At 43.9% G+C, this 20,203-nt stretch overlaps 1 protein-coding gene across 7 annotated transcripts in view; it reads left to right on the top strand.

Annotated features, from left to right (window-relative positions):
- Window positions 1-20,203, top strand: part of GRIK1 (glutamate ionotropic receptor kainate type subunit 1) — a 373,798-nt gene that overhangs the window by 33,584 nt on the left and 320,011 nt on the right. Inside the window, exon 1 of one of the 7 annotated variants that reach the window (XM_077293961.1) lies at window positions 5,724-5,789. The exons of the other annotated variants lie outside the window; for them this stretch is intronic. The gene's annotated coding sequence lies outside the window, so the exon portion shown is untranslated. Of the gene's footprint in view, window positions 1-5,723; window positions 5,790-20,203 lie in introns of those variants that run through there. 7 annotated transcript variants of the gene reach the window in all.

Below are 20,203 nucleotides of genomic sequence, written 5' to 3'. Positions count from 1 at the left end.
AATACTGTGTCCAGTTCTGGGCACCACATTTTAAAGGGAACCTGTCACCCCCAAAATCGATGGTGAGGTAAGCTCACCATCATCAGGGGCTTATCTACAGCATTCTTTAATGCTGCAGATAAGCCCCCGATGAGGTTAGATTATACTCACCCAGGGGCGGTCCCGCTGCGGTCCAGTCAAATGGGTGTCTCAGGTCCGCTCCGACGCCTCCTATCTTCATTCCATGACGTCCTCTTCTTGTCTTCATGCTGCGGCTCCGGCGCAGGCATACTTTGTCCTGTTGAGGGCAGAGCAAAGTACTGCAGTGCGCAGACGCCGGGCCTCTCTGACCTTTCTGGCGCCTGCGCACTGCAGTACTTTGCTCTGCCCTCAACAGGACAAAGTATGCCTGCGCCGGAGCCGCGGCGTGAAGACCAGAAGAGGACGTCTTGGAATGAAGATGGGAGGCGCTGTACCGGACCTGAGACGCCCATCGGAGCAGGACCACCCCTGGGTGAGTATAATCTAACGTCTTTTTCTCTTCTTTCAGGTAACATCGGCGGCTTATCTACAGCATTACAGAATGCTGGAGATAAGCCCCTGATGACGGTGAGCTTAACTCACCATCGATTTTGGGGGTGACAGGTTCTCTTTAAAAAAGACATTGAAAAACTGGAGCAAGTTCAGAGAAGAGCTACCAGGATGGTGAGCGGACTGCAATGTATGTCCTACGAGGAACTGTTAGAGGATCTGGGAATGTTTAGCTTGTAAAAATGTTGTCTACAAATATCTGAAGGGCTGTCACAGTGTAGAGGGATCATCCTTGTTCTCAATTGCACATGGAAACACGAGAATCAATGGAATGAAACTGAAAGGGAAAAGATACAAATTAGATATTAGAAAAAAACTTTTTGACAGTGAGTGTGATGAATGAGTGGAACAGGCTGCCACGAGAGGTGGTGAGTTCTCCTTCAATTGAAGTCTTCGAGCAGAGGCTGGACAGACATCTGTCTGAGTTGGTTTAGTGACTCCTGCATTGAGCGGGGGGCTGGATATGATGACCCTGGAGGTCCCTTCCAACTCTAACATTCTATGATTCTATGAAATATTGAGGTAAAAAACTCACCAAATACTGAACATGTGAATGGAGTCTTATAGTTTACTGGTGGATTTGGGCTCAAACCACATTGTATTTGGACCATATGATTTACTTTTTCTTTTTTTGTAGTTTGATTTGTTCAAGAGAATACATTGGAAAAAAAAATAGTCATTTTTTTCAGGGAGGATTTAGGTTGATTGTTCAAGAAAATTGTAGTTCAGGTAACAAATCTGAGAATTAATTGTAGTATTTTTTTGTTTTTCAAAAATATGTCCTATTTTTCAAAATGTTTCCTTTTTTCACTTTTGCTTTGAGTTTTAGTACAAATTAATATCCCTGTGTCCCTCTTAAATATATAAATATATATACACTTTTTTTTTTCCAGGAACAAAATTAAATAATTTCAAAATAATACGTTGCTTTTCTTCCAAGATGAAAATGTTATAAAATTGGCAGCATATTTTTAATTTTGACTCTCTCTCCCTAACCAACCAACTGCAAGCATAGCCAAAACTAAAAGTGCAGAGCTGGGTCTCTCAAATTGAAGTTTAAGGGGCTGCGACCTACCTAATTGGCACGGGGTATCGATTACAAAATTCAGAGATGAGAAAAAATGTCAACTTTAGACTGGCAAAAAGTAAAAGTATAAAAAAAAAATATTTAAAGAGGATCTGACACTTGCCTTAAATTTTATTTTTTTTTTAACATTTTGTAAATGCTGCTGTTCTCCTGAATCCGGCGATATTTTTTTTTTTGTTGCTGTGATTCTCTGTTCCGGAGATATGCCCCTTTCTTTAATGTATATTTAATTTTGTAGTTTTTAGTCAAGTGGGTGTCATCCTCAAAACTGAGAAGAGCTGAGGACCACGCCCACTTGGAAAAAGAGGATAGATTAAATACAGGGAAGAGGGGGCCATATCTCAGGAACGGAGAGGAGTAGGAACATAAGAAAAATATCACCGGATTCAGGAGAACATCGACATTTACACCCGGTAATAACTAAAGATTTATGTTTAAATAACTATAAAGTCACTAGAGGTAGGATAAATCAAGCAAGCTCCACCCATCTGGCCAAGGTTTCCTCCAATGACCTCTCTCACACAAAGGTCTATCAGGTGGTAATATTGTAAGCGCCGAGATCCACCCATAAACGACTGGAAAAGTGACTCAAATATTTTTTCCACTTTTGCATTTCTTCTTTTACTCATTTTTCAGATAAATTATGAAATGTCAAAGGTTTCTTTTTTTTTTCTTTCTCACTTTTCTTCACATTCTGTTATGTATAACACAGAATTCCCGAAAGTAAATACAATACCTAAATTGGAAATTGAGTTTTAAATGAATCTGATGGCGGAAAGGAGACAAAGCCGATAACACTGGGGTTTGTCTTTACCCTGGTGTGACCTTTTTGGAGGATTTGCTCTACAAGTCCCAGTCCCGGGAGAGCAGATCCTCTGTATTTTCGGAGAAAGCCCGCTCCATGGTAACAAGACTGGCTTCAGAGGAAGACTCCTTCCACACTGGGCTCCTTGTGTCAGCGAGGCAGGTCTGATGCTGAATACCAAACGGGAGGGAAATACAGCAGCTGCTCGCCTTCCGCACATGAAGGGTCAATATCAAGCTCAGGATATTCCCCCCACCATTATTTCCTTTCTATTTAGATTACTGTAAAAAAAAAATCTGATTTTATTTTTTTTGTTTCTGGGTTTGTTAATATTCTTTATATTGCTAAAGGGCAATTCCAATTATATATCAATTTCCCCTCCTTTTACCGAAACCCCATCTACTCTTCCTCCCTGTGATGCCCGAAACCACCACCCGCACCACGACAACGACTCTCTATAAGGACTCGTGAAGACGACCATATAAACCAGACAGGCGCTATCTGTGGTCGCACTCGTATCCATGTTATTCTATGGGGCGGTGCACGTGTCACATTATTTTTTTGGGGGGGACCAAGTGACCGAAGAAAAAAAAAACCTCATTCACAATTTGCCCCCAAGAATCGGATGGCACTCAACCATTTGAGTCGATGGACCGGTGGGAAAATTTGGACCGCACTTGACATCCTACTTCTGTCCAATTTTCACAGATTGACTGCATAAAAAAAGGCAGAGAAATGTTGTCTTCACCTCCGAGAACATCGGATTCCTTCTCTGATTGATTACCATAATCAGATTTTTCTAGAGGGAAAACGTTCCTGTGACCTTAGCCGGAGCCCTCAATAGTTTTTTGAGGATTTTTTTTTTTTCTAGTGGATCGACACCAAAATCTTTCTGAAAAACTCTTCCAATTCAGTTCTACGGGAAATCCACTTGGGGACACTTTCCAAATCCTCCTCCGAATCTCAAAATTTTGAGTTTCTGCTCTGAAAAAGTCACTATGCTGAAGGAAACCTCTCCGAATGAGGCAACGTCCAATCAAAAGTCTGCAACGTATGTTTTTAGGGAAAGATTTATTGCTTCAATTTTTTTAACCCATTCAGTTCAATGTATAAAAAACGCATCAAAGAGATGGATCAAAATGTGTGTAATGTACACAGTGTTTTCAACGCATGAAAAACACGTTGTGCGAACACGCCCCAATAGTTGAGCCGGCCCCTGAGTAAATTAGATGGGCGTTGGGTTTAGGTCGGCCAATTGAAAGTAGGTAGTGGAGTAGAGGAACCAGTCTATGGAGCCCATATTGCCATTGACTTCATAGTCGAGGGGACAAATCCTTCTTCTAAAGCCACGTTCATACATTCAGTATTTGGTCAGTTTTTTACTTGTAAGTCAAAATCAGTAGTGGGTGAAAAATCCAGAAGTGGTGGCGTGTTTTCCTCTGATTGTTCCACTCTTGGTTTTGGATGACAAATACTGATGTAAAATACTGAACGTGTGAACGTGGCCTAATAAACGACTTGGCCTTGCTATGTTACCCCGACACAAATGGATTTTTCTTCTTAAAGAAATATCCACATTGATTTTTTTTAATAATGTAAATGTGGATCTCTTCTTATGGCCTAAGAATTCATCCAGGCTCAAGAAAATTTGCAAAAAAAAAAATTAATTTTTTTTTTGTCATTTTATTGTGAGTTTTTTTAATCTGCATGAATGTTTTTATCTAGTAGCGTCGTAACATCCGGCTATGTCTAACTGCAGGAACGGGGAGCGAGGCTGCGAGATTGGCTCTGAGCCGGCTATCCTTTCCCCGGCAGTGAGGAGAGATTTATTGTGATATCTCTCAGTAACAGCAATCTTCAAGGCAGCATCTCATTATCTTCAAAATTGGCAGATATTATGCCCAATGATTACAAATGTACATTCCCATAACATTTTTTTTTTCCTGAAAGACTTATTATATTTAAAGGGGCCCTCTAAATAGGACAACTCATTTTTTAAATGTACATTTAAAGGGAATCTTTCAGCAGGTGATTGCTGTGTAATCAGACAGCAGCATGATGTAGGGGCAGATACCCTGATTCCAGCGATGTATCACTTAGTTTACTTGGTGCAGCAGTTGTGATAAAATCACAGTTTTCTCTGCTTCGGATCACGGAATGTTGAGCCCAATTTAACCCCGCCCAAATCATTGTATATTTACAGCTGCCAATCAGTGTTGGGGGCATGGTTGGACTAGAAGCCATGAGACACCTAGTCCTGTAGTGATAATCTCCTGCTGATAAAACACTGATTTTATTGAAACTACAGAACACAGCCTAGTAAGTGATACGTCGCTGGAATCAGGATCTCAGCCCCTACATCGTAATGCTCTCTGATTACATAGAAAAAAACGTGCTTATAGATTCACTTTAAAGAAGGTGGCGATGTATTTTCACTAATTTCTTTTTTTCAGCAACTATAAATGTACTGTATTTTACCTATGTAATGTATAGATATGCCAAGCATACCAAAAAGTGTTTCTACAGAGGCGGTCCCAATCAGGGGGACCCCCTTGTATGCTAAGATTGCATAATGGTCTTTATAAGACTAAAAAGAAAAGTTTTTCCTTCCGCTAAAGAACTTTCATTTGTACTTCTACCTTGAAGAATCTCAGCATGAAGCAGCCGCAGCAATTTTCATCCAGCTTTTACAGTCTAGCAGAAAATTGATCACTTTTCTCACTCCATGACTTACTTATTTGGTGTATTTTATAAAATCCCTGACCTGACACCCTTAGAGCGCCCCAGAGTGCTGCTTTTCAGATATGGCGCTGTAGAAGCTTGTAGTTACTTGGAGCCTAATGTCTGTGGTGCTGTAATAATCGTGATTGTCTTTATTGCTGGGCTGGGTTTCATTCAGATGATGTCACAATATTCTCTATAATTACTTATAGGCTGTGTTCTGTTGTAATGAGATCACAATTATGTTTTTTTTTTCTAGTTTACATTCTGTTGTGATGATATCACAGTAGTGTTTGTCGCTATCGCTGGGCTGGGTTCCATTTTCAAATGCAACTTATATAAGTACAGAGAATGTTGTGACAATGTTCTCTGTGTTTAGTTATAGGCTGTGTTTCCTTGCGATGATGTCACAGTAGTTTTTCCCATTTATCTTAGCCTGTGTTTTCCATTATTCCTTAGCTTGATTCCATTGTGAGGTCACTGTAGCCTTTATTTGTAGTAATTTCACACATCCCATTTGTCACGGTCGTGATTCATGGACCAGCCACAAGTTTCCCAGCCCAAACTCGACAACCTCATAGGCATATAAGAAGCGGTCATGTTCGGGTAAGGAGACCCCATGGCCAGTTCATGCATCGCGATCTGTATTTAGACCGAGACACACGGATATGTGAATCCAGCTTTATTGTCTTTATTATATATTGTACGGGAGGGAATCTGTGTGTGCACTCATACTGTATATAGGGGGCTCATGCTTTATATAGGGGCCTGTGTGTGGGCTCATGCTTTATATAGGGGCCTGTGTGTCAGCTCATACTGTATAGAGGGGTTCTTGCTGTGTATAGGGGCTTGTATGTCAGCTCGTGCTGTATTTAGGGGGATTCATGCTGTTTATATGGGCCTGTTTGTCAGCTCATACTTGATATAAAGGGCTCAGGCTGTATATAGGGGCCTGTGTGTGGGCTCATACTGTATACAGTGGGGTTCAGGCTGTATATAGGGGCCTGTTTGACAGCTAATACTTTATATAAGGGGCTCACGGGGGCCTGTGGAGCGCCCGCCAAGGCCGTGGGGATACTCGGTACCGGGCCGGTTCTTAAAGGGATGTGTCACGGCAGCAGTGACCCGGTCCGTGGCCCTGGGCATCTAATAAAAGAGTGATGATGAAAAGGGGAATAAAGTTTATAAAGGATTAGGAGAATTGTTTGTGACGCCACCTGTGGTATTCGCCAAATAGGAGATGTTAGCCGACGTTGCTTGAAGAGACCGCTGGGGCTGATGGTATGCAGCAGTGTTGTTACAGCTCTCCACAGGTAGAGCTACACCTCAGGGCAGTGAAGGTCTTAAAGGGTGATGATGGTGGTTGTGACGCAGTAATAATTCAGAGGACACAGCAGGGTGCCGTTTCCACACGTTTACTCATGCTTCTTATGGTACCGTCACACTAGGCGATATCGCCAGCGATCCGTGACGTTGCAGCGACCTGGATAGCTATATCGCTGTATTTGACACGCAGCAGCGATCTGGATCCCGCTGTGAAATCGCTGGTCGCTGCTAGAAGGTCTGCACTTTATTTGGTCGCTAGGTCGCCGTGTATCGCCGTGTTTGACAGCAAAAGCAAGGATACCAGCGATATTTTACACTGGTAACCAGGGTAAACATCGGGTTACTAAGCGCAGGGCCGCGCTTAGTAACCCGATGTTTACCCTGGTTACCAGCGTAAAAGTTAAAAAAACAAACAGCACATACTCACCAGCGCGTCCCCCAGCCTCTGCTTCCTGACACTGACTGAGCGCCGGCCCTAAACTGAAAGTGAAAGCACAGCGGTGACGTCACCGCTGTGCTGTTAGGGCCGGAGCTCAGTCAGTGTCAGGAAGCAGAGGCTGGGGGACGCGCTGGTGAGTATGTGCTGTTTGTTTTTTTAACTTTTACGCTGGTAACCAGGGTAAACATCGGGTTACTAAGCGCGGCTCTGCGCTTAGCAACCCGATGCTTACCCTGGTTACCCGGGGACCTCGGCATCGTTGGTCGCTGGAGAGCGGTCTGTGTGACAGCTCCCCAGCGACCAAACAGCGACGCTGCAGCGATCAGCATCGCTGTCGCTATCGCTGCAGCGTCGCTTAATGTGACGGTACCTTTAGTTGTAGTCCCCAGCCAGGGTGCTGTGTCTTCCGGGTCTGTGGTCCAGCCAGCTCTCAAGTAAATTGGGTGCACTTTCCAGAACCCCCTTATGTTCCTTTCCTGGCCGTCTCTCTGCGCTGGCTCTCACCCTTCTGCCCTGCGCCTTCACACACAGTCTCCCAATCCAGTGGCCTCAGATCTTGTCGGGCGACACTCTCTGTTGGTTCCCTGGATCCTATGGGGCTTCCTTTTCAGTGAATGTGTTGGATGTGGCTGTAGCACATGCCGATGCTGCAGCCTCCGGCTGGCTAGCCGTGTCTTGTAGTCCTCCACTAGTCCCTCCACCCGGCGATGGTCAGCATGGATGCGGGCCCCACGGGTGGATTGCTCACTACCCGTGCCCCTAGGACCCCTTCTTTCCTTCTGGAGCTTCTCTCTTCAACCTTTTCTCTCTCTAGCTCCCTCTGACAGCCCATTCAGCTCCTCTCCCAATCTGACTAACTTTTCCTCCTAATTAGCTCCTCCCTTACCTACTGGCTCTACCCACACCCTCTACCTAGTTACCCTCTCCAGACTGGGATGATGCCATCCTCCCTTAGGGTGCACCCAGATGCCCTGACTGGAGTGTTGTGGTGTTGGATGCTGGTGTGGAGTCTGGTTAGTGCCCCCTCCTTACCTGAGAGTCCCACACCTCTGGAAGAGATGCAGTACCTCTGTGGCGACCAGACCTCAGGGGCGCCACACCTGTGTGTGGGCTTATACTGTATATAGGGGATCATTATGTATATAGAGAATGTGTGTGGGCTCATAGTGTATAAAGAGGTCTGTATGTGGGCTCATACTGTAAATACAGGGCTCATGCTGAATATAGGGGCCTGTTTGTGGGCTCATACTGTATGTAGGGGCGCTCATGCTGAATATAGGTGCCTCTGTCAAGGTTCATCCTATATATGGGGGGGGCTCATGTTGTAGACAGGTGCCTGTGTGTGAACTCATACTGTGCTTAGGGGGACAATTGTATATAGGGTGTAATAATGTATATAGTGTCTGTGTTGGCCGCATACTGTATAAATGGGCCTGTATGTGGGCTCACACTGTATATACTGTGTTCCTGTTATCTATTTCATTTCCACCAAATCCAGTGACATTGATCGGTTATAGTGGACAGATTGATATTCCGGAAATGTAATAGTTTTGGGTTATACTGTGATGTTTAGGTTAAGGTTAGCGGTTCTGAATTCTCACATTTGGTCCTGTGATTTGGTTCTGAAATGAATAATGTAGCCTTGTTGGGTTTTCAACCCCGACACGGTGACTGTTTTTTTTCCATTGATGCCGAGAGCGGCTCCTTACTTTTGGGTAACCACCTCACTGATCGTTGGAGAGGGGAGTCCACTCTAGTATTTATATCCTCCGTCCTCCTGCACGGACTTTCTATTGTTAGAACCCATTATGGATGCAATTACTTTTCAAGATTTTTTTTTGGGATGTAGTAAGCAACATAAACCGTATAGAAAATGCCAACACAGCTGAATGGCGGGCACTGACGGGATTACATTTGGTATTCCTACTTCATTGACTCTGTAACTGATTTCTGTTGTATCAGCATTGCCTTTGTGGTATTCACTTTTATATTGATTAATATATATTTTCTGTATATCTGACTTTTAAATATCTGACGACTAAAGGAAAATATTCAGTAAGTGGAGATGTAGCCAACATATATTTGTATGCCTTGTGGTAAGAATACTCCGAATGTGTCCTTAGGCTATAACGAGTAAGACCTATGTCTAAGGCTGGGGTCACACATGCGTGTTTTACGTACGTAAGAGCGCAAAAACTACGTCCGTAAAACTCGCATTACATACGGCACAATTATTCTCAATGGGGCTGCTCCTATTAGCCGTATATTACGGTTCAGTATTATACGGCTTTCTACGGCCGTACAAAATCGCAGCATGCTGCGTTTGTCAGCGTATTGCGCAAATAATACGCCAATGAAAGTCTATGGGGGCGAGAAAAATACGGATTCCACACGGACCTGCAGTGTGACTTGCGAGAAATACGCAGCGCTGTTAGTGAAAAGTCGGTAATTCAATTGCCGGCTTTTCATTTCTCCTGCACAAACCCGACAGGATATGAGACATGGTTTACATACAGTAAACCATCTCATATCCCCATTTTTTTTGCATATTCCACACTACTAATGTTAGTAGTGTGTATGTGCAAAATTTGTGCACTGTAGCTGCTAAAATAAAGGGTTAAATTGCGGAAAAAATTGGCGTGGGCTCCCGCGCAATTTTCTCCGCCAGAGCGGTAAAGCCAGTGACTGAGGGCAGATATTAATAGCCAGGAGAGGGTCCATGGTTATTGGCCCCCCCGTGGCTAAAAACATCTGCCCCCAGCCACCCCAGAAAAGGCATATCTGTAAGATGCGCCTATTCTGGCACTTGGCCACTCTCTTCCCACTCCCTGTAGCGGTGGGATATGGGGTAATGAAGGGTTAATGCCACCTTGCTATTGGAAGGTGACATTAAGCCAGATTAATAATGGAGAGGCATCAATTATGACACCTATCCATTATTAATCCAATTGTAGGAAAGGGTTAAAAAACACACACACACACACACACATGATTTAAAAGGATTTTAATGAAATAAACACAGCGGTTGTTGTAATAATTTATTGTTCTCGCAATCCATTTGCAAACCCTCGCTTGGCAAAATAATAAACGCACAATATACATACCTTCTGATGTCAGATCACGTCCCACGATGTAATCCATCTGAAGGGGTTAACTAATATTACAGGCAGGAGCCCTGCTAAATGCAGCTGTGCTCCGTGCCTGTAATCCCCGGGCGAATGAATGAAATGTAGGTCAATGACCTATAGTTACCTTCAGTCGCGGTGATGCGCCCCCTGGTGGATGTCCTCATATGACCTGGAGCGTGGGAAAAAGTTTCCAGGCTGCAGTTCATGAGAACATCCAGCAGGGGGCGCATCACCGCGACTGAATGTAAGTACAGATCCTGCTTTCCTTTCAGCACCCGGGGATTACAGACACGAGCGAGTGGTTTATCGCAGCTCGTGCCTGTAATATTAGTTAACCCCTTCAGATGGATTACTTCGTGGGACGAGACGGTTCACCAGAGGGTATGTATCTTGTGCGTTTATTATTTTTCCAAGCGAGGGTGTTCCTGATGGATTGAGAGAACAATAAATTATTACAACAACCGCTGTGTTTATTTCATTAAAATACTTTTCAATCATGTGTGTGTGTTTTTTAACCCTTTCCTACAATTGGATTAATAATGGAGAGGTGTCATAATTGACGCCTCTCCATTATTAATCTGGCTTAATGTCACCTTACAATAGCAAGGTGGCATTAACCCTTCATTACCCCATATCCCACCGCTACAGGGAGTGGGAAGAGAGTGGCCAAGTGCCAGAATAGGCGCATCTTCCAGATGTGCCTTTTCTGGGGTGGCTGGGGGCAGATGTTTGTAGCCAGGGGGGCCAATAACCATGGACCCTCTCCTGGCTATTAATATCTGCCCTCAGTCACTGGCTTTACCGCTCTGGCGGAGAAAATTGCGCGGGAGCCCACGCCAATTTTTTCCGCCATTTAACCCTTTATTTCAGCAGCTACAGCGCTGAAATTTTGCACATACACACTACTAACATTAGTAGTGTGGAATATGCAAAAAAAAGGGGGATATGAGATGGTTTACTGTATGTAAACTATGTCTCATATCATGTCGGGTTTGTGCAGGAGAAATGAAAAGCCGGCAATTGAATTACCGGCTTATCACAGATATCGCGCTGAATGAAATCTAAATACAGAATATATATATATATGTGTCTCAATGACATATATATATATATATACTGTATATATGTTTTCCCTAACATTTGAGCACATAAATCCATTAGATGTCGGTTTTGCAAGCCTGCGCGAAAATCTCGCAGTACGGATGCCATACGGATTACATACGGAGGATGCCATGCGCAAAATACGCTGACACACCCTGACTACGGATCAATATTTTGGGAACATTTCTCCGTACTACGGCCGTAGTACGGACGTATAATACGTGGCGTATTGTCTTACGCCATGTGTGACCCCAGCCTAAAGGTAGACCATTTTTATCATTGTATTGAACATGGTGTCAACAGAGCCTTGAAATACTCCGTACTTTGTACTTGTAATTGTGTGGATGTAATTATGACTATCCATTATTACAACATGTGTCAATGAAGACCGGTCCAAAAAAAATAACAAAAATCAATAACGTAGTTGTAGCACAACACTGGCATATACACAGATGAACTGGGAACTTTTTTGTGAAGATACAAAATAAAGAATATTTTTTGGCATTTGGGTGTCTTTGGCCATTGTTTTTTTAAGTGTTTACTTATAATTCAGCTTTATAAATTCCAGCCTATATCATTTACACTCTAGACCATTCCCACTGGTCCCCAAAAATGCAGATATATTGGGTCCTCCAGCTTTTATTATATTGGTTCTGAATAATCACAGGAGAAATTTCATTGTGAAACAAACTCTGTCTACAACATAAGTTGAAATCAAGACTACAATAGGTAACACAAATTGGCAAAGTTTTGAAATGGTTGTTTCATTGTCATATCAAATACAGGTATTGTGTTTTTCTAGAATGCCACCATAGGTCATCTGTGGTTTAAGTAGACTATTTATTAAGATATTTCCAACCCCTTGACATCTGGTGATGCAAGATCTGTAACACAGTCCCCATCGACCTCTTACGCATCTGCCTCGACTCGGCGGGGCTTCTCCACCTTCCCCTTTGGCTGCTGCCCTGTGCTGTGCTCCACATCAGGTTTTACAAGTAGCCCAGCATGCTCCCATGACAACATCTGCTCAGGTCTTTTTAAGCCCACTAAGACATGCCTGTGTCTTGGTATTAAATTCCTGTTTGTTTTTCTGGTCACCTCCATCGTTGCCTGCATCTGCCTGCTTTGTTTTGGATTTTCCTGCATCCTGTCTGCCTGTGGCCTTCAGTTTTCCAAGTCTTCACTCCACATGTGCCTTTCTGATGCTGCATCAATGCCCTTGATCCGTGTGCCGACCTGGACCTGAGGTTAGCGGATCCTCCTCACGAAGTGAGCCTAACACTACCATGTGCCATATATATGAGTGATCTCTTCTTATATGCAAAAAGACCTTTGTGCCCCTTTTTGGGTCCCAGAGTTATAGTGCGACTGTTGCCTTTAACAGCCCCTAAAATGAATGGAGTCTTTCAAAACTCCAAAAATGAAGCCCTCGTTTGGCTACATTGATAGAGAGGTTTCTTTTCTTAAAAAAAGAGTGCAAAATCGAAAATTGGCCTTGGCAGGAAGGAATGGATTCCACGTGGGACCCAAGTCTATTGCCATTGGTGAAATCTACTCTTCAATGACAAGACCAGATTATAAATTTTAGACCAGCAATAATCATTGTCCATTTTTCTATTAAAATATCATACAATTTTGTTTCACAGGAAAAATGAGTATTCATGGTATCCATCGTATTTCTCAATGTTTGATGTCAATCCTGTTGAGACTTCATGTCTCCAAAGGTGTCACATCTGAGAAAACAATCAAAGGGTCCTGCCAAGGAAAGGGAAGGTGTCAAGGGCCTCTACTCCCATCCTCAGGAAAAGAAAGAAAATACCAGAGCAAAGCTTGAAAGCCATAAAATCATCCGCAACGTTTTCACCTTAATGATGGGTCTTTGTCAAGCCAAACAAGACCCATCTTTAGATTTAAAACGTTGGAAATGTTTGATCAATAAAGTCTTGATGGCTTCATCTTCTTGGACTATGTGCGGCGTTATTATCCTCTTCTTAGATACGAGATTCTTGAGCTGGGTCTGGACCCTATGGGGCACCAAATTTTTTTTCTAACTGGATATCCTTGCTCCACGTGGGATATAGTGGTGTTGCTGATTTCCAACTACTCTTGCTCTAGCATCAGGATGTACTCAACTACCATAAATGAGCTCCATCTTGATTTTTGCTCTCCTCATTAATCTGGTTCTATTATTATATCTCTATTGGTATGTATAATTATGTATAGTGGTAATATTCCATATACCATGGCCTGAATGTAGCGGATGACATACTCTGGCAATAATTTACTGTACACAAGTCTTAGTTCAGGAAGTGTTTGCACAGTACTTATCGGGATTATTGATCTAAGTTTCTAAGTGGATTTATTCTCAATTAGCTTCAGGGCACAGGTTATACCCTGTGGATAGAAACGCGCCGTAATACCTGCTTATCTGCTTCCTGTCCTGCCTGTCCTTGGTAAACACTATAGATCTTTGGGAAGATGACTTATGCTATTGATATAAAGGACAGTAAACCTTAAATAAGCTCATTCATTGTAACATCTAACGTAATGTCTCCATATTATGATGAAAATTGTACAATAATTGCGTCAGTCCTTTACAAGTTGCTCTGCAAGAATATTTGGGTAGAATCAATGTTGCCTCAAATTAATCTTATAGTAAAGATGATGTTCTCCTCCAAATTCTGCTCATCATAACGGGAGAAAAATCCGTAATTTTTTTGCAATGACTAAACCGTTTTCTTAAGCTTCCAAGCTCCTTTTTCCTCGGGCCTCTCTTTGGCCCCATTCTTTACCTCTGCACTCCCTGTGCCACACCTTCCTGAATGAAGAAACGTCCTTAAACACCTGGTTTCATTCAGGTTCAGTGTGCCTTAGAAGATTTGTTGACACCTCCAGGAGGTCTGCCCTTTTTTGGGGGGGTGGGGGCTCCTGGATGATTCTACAAGAAGTATGTCTTAATTAGGGTCTGATTGGTCAAACTGATCTCAAATAAAAAAAAAGGGTCCAGCCATAGATTACCTTATTTAAAGTTAGTAGAATCAGCATTCCTAAGTGTCAGAAGATCCAAAAAGTCCAGCAGAAGACAACTCAATTTGAAGATTACTTTGGAGTTAATCATTTGTAACAAGGTGGTACAGGGTGGTAGTCATGGGCGAATCTACTATGTCACAGTCAGTGAGCACCCCAGCACCTTGCACATAGAGAGATGGGTACAGTACTGTAGAGTACTCACTTCTGTTGCTGAAATTCCCTCAGTCACTGTTACTCCAGCTTCTGGCTCCCAGGTTCCATGAAACACCACAAAATCACAGTTCTTTTCTAACAGTTGAACTTTATTAAACAGCAAGGCATCCTTCACATTGGCAGCACAGTTCACACAGTGCAACATTTCCTGTCCTTTCCCTGCCTTCTAGTCAGAGGCGTAGCTAGAGCTTTTGCCGCCCGGGGCTGTTCCCGAGTTTGGCGCCCCCCCCAAAAAAAAAAATTTTTTAAGACACCAAAATGACAAGGTAGACTCTTTTGGCCAGGCCCTACTCTACTGTAACCTATTAAATATTTGTTAAAATATGCAGTACAATTTAGGTATATTTTTATTTATTTTTCAATTTTTAAAATTACCTATAATACCACATACAAGGAACAAATACCACAGCACCATGACCAGACACCATATCACCACAGTGACCTATAATACTATCTACAAGGCACAAATACCGCCACACCATGACCAGATGACATATTACCACCACAGTGATCAAATAATATCAAATACAAGGAACAAATACCACAACATCATGACCAGACCACATATTACCACCACATAGTGACTGAATACTACAATACTGATAATAAAAAAAACCCACAATACTATCACCATAAGTGCCATTATACACAGGAGATCTGTACTTAGTATGCAGTGTCTGTGTACGGGTAATACAGTGATCACCAGTGACATTATACACAGGAGCTCTGTATATAGTGTATAGGTAATACAGTGATCACTAGTGAAATTATACACAGGAGCTCTGTATATAGTATACAGTGTATAGTGTCAGTGTATAGGTAACACTGACTCACCAGTGACGTCTCTAGGTGAAGTCCTTCATCTTTCATCCCGCACAGACCGCCATCACTTCATCCAGCCAGGACTTGTCTCTGCAGGAAATAACACAGTTATCTCGAGTTCCACTTGCATAACACATTACTTAATTTTCCCAACTTCTACATTACACCACATGAAGAAGGCGATATAGTGTCACTCTACAGTACACAGTAATAGGACCGCCCCTCCATTTAAAACAGTATACTCAAAAAATAAAATAAATACATCACTGCAGTAATAATATCCCTTAATTAGCCCCTATGGTAATAATAATCCCCATCCTGGCCCCTGTGTGTCTCATTCCTGGCGTCAGCCATATGTTCTCCCATCCTGCCCTAATGAGTATCCATCCTGCCCCATATGATCTCCCCATCCTGCCCCATCTGTCTCCATCGTATCCATCCTGCCCCATGATCCTGCCCCATCTGTCTCCAATCCTGCCTCCAGTGTCTCCAATCATGCCCGTATCACCATTCTACCCCGTCTCCAATCATGCCCCCTGTGTCTTAATCCTGCCCCATCTGTTTCCAATCCTGCCCCATCTGTCTCCAGTCATGCCCCAGTGTCTCCAGTCATGCTGCCATGTCTGTCATCCTGCCCCTATGTCTCCATTCTGCCCCAGTGTCCAGCATACTGCCCCCCCAGTGTCCAGCATACTGCCCCCCCAGTGTCCAGCATACTGCCCCCCCAGTGTCCAGCATACTGCCCCCCCAGTGTCCAGCATACTGCCCCCCCAGTGTCCAGCATACTGCCCCCCCAGTGTCCAGCATTCTGCCCCCCCAGTGTCCAGCATTCTGCCCCCCCAGTGTCCAGCATACTGCCCCCCCAGTGTCCAGCATACTGCCCCCCCAGTGTCCAGCATACTGCCCCCCCCTGTGTCCAGCATACTGCCCCCTCTGTGTCCAGCATACTGCCCCCTCTGTGTCCAGCATACTGCCCCCTCTGTGTCCAGCATACTGCCCCCTCTGTGTCCAGCATACTGCCCCCTCTGTGTCCAGCATACTGCCCCCTCTGTGTCCAGCATACTGCCCCCTCTGTGTCCAGCATACTGCCCCCTCTGTGTCCAGCATACTGCCCCCTCTGTGTCCAGCATACTGCCCTGTTGTGAACTCTGTTTTTGGGCTGCCTCTTGTGGTCACAAGTGGTACTGTGTGAGTGCTATCTTTGGGCTCCCTCTGGTGGCTCTTTTTGTCATTCTGCAGGTCTGTGGCTGGGATCAGCTGTCTCGTTATCTGCTAGTTGGTTTCCTATTTAGCTCACCTGGACTTTCAGTTGTTGCCTGCTGTCGATGTATTCAGTGCTATTTTGATCTCTCCTGACTACCTTCATTATCAGTCTCTCCAAGAGAAGCTAAGTTTCTGTTTGTTCATTTTTTGATCATCAGTGTTCAATATGTTTCTTGGTTTATTATCTGTCCTTGTCCAGCTTGCTAATAAGTGATTTCCTTGCTTGCTGGTAGCTCTAGAGGGCTGAGTTTCTCCCCTCACACCGTTAGTTGGTGTGGGGGTTCTTGAATTCTCAGCGTGGATATTTTGTATAGGGTTTTCTACTGACCGCACAGTTTCCTATCTGTCTTCTGCTATCTAGTACTAGCGGGCCTCATTTGCTGAATCTGTTTTCATTTCTACGTTTGTATTTTCCCCTTACCTCACCGTTATTATTTGTTGGGGGCTTTCTATATCTTTGGGGTTATTTCTCTGAGGCAAGTGAGGTCTTACTTTCTATCTCTAGGGGTAGCTAGTTTCTCAGGCTGCGTCGTGACGTCTAGGAATTCAGGCACGTTCACCGGCTACCTTTAGTGTGTTTGGTTAGAATCAGGATTGCGGTCAGTCCAGTTACCACCTCCCTAGAGCTCGTTCTATGTTCAGTTACTTAGCTCGTCAGTTCTGTGATCCTCAGCCACTAAGGATCATAACACTGCCCCCTCTGTGTCCAGCATACTGCCCCCTCTGTGTCCAGCATACTGCCCCCTCTGTGTCCAGCTTTCTGCCCCCCAGTGTCCAGCTTTCTGTCCAGGGCCCCCCCTATCACCGCTCTCAATTAAAAAAAAACAAGTTCTGCTTACCTGCCGCGTTCCTGATCTTCATGCAGCTGAAGCGTGCACTCGCCAGCGACTGACAATGACGTCAGACGCCGGCGACATGCACGCTGGGACTGACGTCAGCTGCCAGCCTCAGATTGGCTGGCGGCTGTATAAGGGCCCCTTTCCACTTGGGAGAAACACGTCCGTGTCTCGCATGTGGAAACCAAGCTGTGGTGCCGGCACTTTGGAGCGGAGCTGTGCAGCTCCATGTGTTCATATGCGGCCGCACGCTCCGCTCTGGAGTGCCGGCGCCACAGCTTGATTTCCACATGCGAGACACGGACGTGTTTCTCGCAAATGGAAACAAGCCTTAAACAGCTGCAGCGCCGCCCCCCGCATTGTGCCGCCCGGGGCGGACCGCCCCCCCCTTCCTACGCCACTGCTTCTAGTATCTCTGTCATTTCTCTCTCTTTACTCTCGGTATTCACGGCCGTACCTCTAGCCAGACTCTGTCTTGTCTGCACTTTCCTTTCCCCTGCCATCCGGGCAGCATCTTTGGACATTTCATGTCCCATCTGTACCTTTAGCATCACCAGCTCCCTGTCAGCCCCTTGTCCTTCCTGGGGATGATTCTGTTGAGCTGGTGCCCGACTGCACTGTTCTCCAGCCTGGGGTCCCTTACTGCCATCCGCAGCTTTACCCCCATGGCCTGTAACTGTCTCATTGTATCCTATGCATCCTGCCCTTGGGCAGATTGCCCGAGTGTCTGATTCAAAACAGGAAGTCCATTTCCTATATCTCCCTGCTCTGTGCTGCTCTGCTCTGACCTCTCCCCACTGAATAACCCCTTGCTGCCTGTGCCTAAACTAACATTCTTATCTATCCTATTCTCTGTCTCTAATGTGCTCCCCTCTATTCTAACACCGCTATTACTTTATGCTAACGTCTATCCCTAATTCTAAACATATACATAGTACATGACAGATACAAGACATAACAGTACATAAACATTACACTACACATTAATAACATTGAGGTGCCACAGGTAATCGTGTAGACAGTGTCCAGGGGAGGGAGGCACGTGAGGTTCCCCACCACCTCCTTACGCATTATCCACGGGGTTCTATTCTCAAGGATATTTTTTAAATTCATTTTCTGTCTCACCAGAAGTCAAGGCATCCAATCTCTTTATCCCGTACTGCTGATCAAATGAGGTGGAGTAACATCCTGGAGAAGAAATACAGAAGAAAAATTAAAGGGAATCTGTCAGAATTTTTAACATTGTCTCTCCCTGCAAACCATTAATAGGACTGTGTATCCCTTTTAAAAAAAAAATAAGCCAGTTGATCCATTTATGATCCCAATGTGCTGCTCCAACAGTGAGAAGTTGTGTTTTGAAGATCAGTCTGTAAGTGCATTGGGTCGATACGATGCACTTATAGCTCTTATGCCTCTGCTGTATTCCAGAACTTGCAGAACCGTCCCCTGACAGAAACCAGCGACCTGGCAATCGGTACCAGAGCAAATGATAATTAGCCAAGGGAGGGTGCAGCTACTTCAGGAATATAGCCTAGACTAAAAAGCAGTAAGTTCATCCACTACAAGAAAATAGCTGAGAATAAGGAGCTGTAAGTGCAGCTACTACAGGAATATAGCTGAGAGTAAGGAGCTGTAAGTGCAGCTACGTCAGGAATATAGCCTAGACTAAGAAGCTGTAAGAGCATCTACTACAGGAATATAGCTGAGAATAAGGAGCTGTACGTGCAGCTACTACAGGAATATAGTTGAGTGTAAGGAGCTGTACGTGCAGCTACTACAGGAATATAGCTGAGAAAAAGGAGCTGTACATGCAGCTACTACAGGAATATAGCTGAGTGTAAGGAGCTGTAAGTGCAGCTACTACAGGGATATAGCTGAGAGTAAGGGTTTGTAAGAGCAGCTACTACAGGGATATAGCCGAGAGTAAGGAGCTGTAAGTGCAGCTACTAGAGGAATAAAGCTGAGAGTAAGGAGCTGTAAGTGCAACTACTACAGGGATATAGCTGAGAGTAAGGAGCTGTAAGTGCAGCTACTACAGGAATATAGCCTAGACTAAGAAGCTGTAAGAGCAGCTACTACAGGGATATAGCTGAGAATAAGGAGTTGTACGTGCAGCTACTACAGGAATATAGCTTAGGGTAAGGAGCTGTAAGTGCAGCTACTACAGGAATATAGCCTAGACTAACAACTGTAAGTGCAGCTACTACAGGAATATAGCTGAGAGTAAGGAGCTGTAAGTTCATCGTCACACCCCAATGCACTTCCAGAATAAACTTCAAAATATGATTTCTTGCTGCTGGAACAGCACTTTGGGGTCATAAAGGGATCAGCTAGCTTATCTTTTGAAAAGATGTACAGTTGTATCAATAGTTTGGGGGTGGGGAGTTTCTGACAGGTACCCTTTGAATTAACCATGTCTTTTATATCCTTATTTTCTCATATTTATGAGTTTATAGTCACAAGGAGTATTTTGAGGTTGTTTTTTTTTTGTTTTGTTTTTTGTGGTTCTGTTCCAAAATACTCCTCTAAAAGCTTGAAAATCAATTTTGCTGCTCATATGAGGATTTTGTTTTTGAGCATTTTTTTTTCCTAAAGAGGTTTTAATTGCCTGGTAGAAAAAAAGTGCACCACTTCTTTTTTGATACTGATAGAATTCTTCAAAATGGGTAAATTTTATGCAAAAAAATGCTTTGGGGAAAAAATCTTCAAAACTGCTTACGAAAAGAAAAGCTCTTCCAAATACATCCCCGAAAAAGAACGTTTCCTGAAATGATTTCTGTTTGAAAAACTTTTTGTTTTGTTTGTTTAACTGGCCAAAAACTATACGAGAACATAGCATTAGAGCTCCTAATAATGTTTCCA

The sequence above is a fragment of the Ranitomeya variabilis genome, chromosome 3 (genome assembly GCF_051348905.1).
Source record: "Ranitomeya variabilis isolate aRanVar5 chromosome 3, aRanVar5.hap1, whole genome shotgun sequence".
Taxonomy (NCBI): domain Eukaryota; kingdom Metazoa; phylum Chordata; class Amphibia; order Anura; family Dendrobatidae; genus Ranitomeya; species Ranitomeya variabilis.
The sequence above is the reverse complement of the archived record's forward strand: the minus strand, read 5'-3'. Positions and strand labels throughout refer to the sequence as shown.